The sequence below is a fragment of the Oncorhynchus mykiss genome, chromosome 17, assembly GCF_013265735.2.
Source record: "Oncorhynchus mykiss isolate Arlee chromosome 17, USDA_OmykA_1.1, whole genome shotgun sequence".
NCBI classification, from domain to species: domain Eukaryota; kingdom Metazoa; phylum Chordata; class Actinopteri; order Salmoniformes; family Salmonidae; genus Oncorhynchus; species Oncorhynchus mykiss.
Genome location: NC_048581.1, coordinates 8,662,244 through 8,663,652, shown reverse-complemented (window position 1 = coordinate 8,663,652; position 1,409 = coordinate 8,662,244).

The window sequence follows — 1,409 nt, the reverse complement described above, 5'->3', positions numbered from 1 at the left end:
AGATAGTGATATAGTAAACTAGATAGTAATAGATTAAACTAGATAGTAATAGATTAAACTAGATAGTAATATAGTAAACTAGATAGTAATAGATTAAACTAGATAGTAATAGATTAAACTAGATAGTGATATAGTAAACTAGATAGTAATAGATTAAACTAGATAGTAATAGATTAAACTAGATAGTAATATAGTAAACTAGATAGTAATATAGTAAACTAGATAGTAATATAGTAAACTATATAGTAATATAGTAAACTAGATAGTAATAGATTAAACTAGATAGTAATAGATTAAACTAGATAGTAATAGATTAAACTAGATAGTGATATAGTAAACTAGATAGTAATAGATTAAACTAGATAGTAATAGATTAAACTAGATAGTAATATAGTAAACTAGATAGTAATAGATTAAACTAGATAGTAATAGATTAAACTAGATAGTGATATAGTAAACTAGATAGTAATAGATTAAACTAGATAGTAATAGATTAAACTAGATAGTAATATAGTAAACTAGATAGTAATATAGTAAACTAGATAGTAATATAGTAAACTATATAGTAATATAGTAAACTAGATAGTAATAGATTAAACTAGATAGTAATATAGTAAACTAGCTAGTAATATAGTAAACTAGATAGTAATAGATTAAACTAGATAGTAATATAGTAAACTAGATAGTGATATAGTAAACTAGATAGTAATAGATTAAACTATATAGTAATATAGTAAACTAGCTAGTAATATAGTAAACTAGATAGTAATAGATTAAACTAGATAGTAATATAGTAAACTAGATAGTGATATAGTAAACTAGATAGTAATAGATTAAACTATATAGTAATATAGTAAACTAGCTAGTAATATAGTAAACTAGATAGTAATAGATTAAACTATATAGTAATATAGTAAACTAGCTAGTAATATAGTAAACTAGATAGTAATATAGTAAACTAGATAGTAATATAGTAAACTAGATAGTAATATAGTAAACTAGATAGTAATAGATTAAACTAGATAGTAATAGATTAAACTAGCTAGTAATAGATTAAACTAGATAGTAATAGATTAAACTAGATAGTAATATAGTAAACTAGCTAGTAATATAGTAAACTAGATAGTAATATAGTAAACTAGATAGTAATATAGTAAACTAGATAGTAATATAGTAAACTAGATAGTAATAGATTAAACTAGATAGTAATAGATTAAACTAGATAGTAATATAGTAAACTAGTAATTTGTCTGAAATGCTTTGACACTGCATGCGTCTGCCTGCCTGTGGAAAAGGGCCCGGTTACCCAATATGCAACAGTTATACCGCTATTCCCTAGCTTCCTCTATTGCACAGTTCCATTTCCATCAACGAGACGTGTAACTAACCTTTCTGCTACCTGCGTTTCC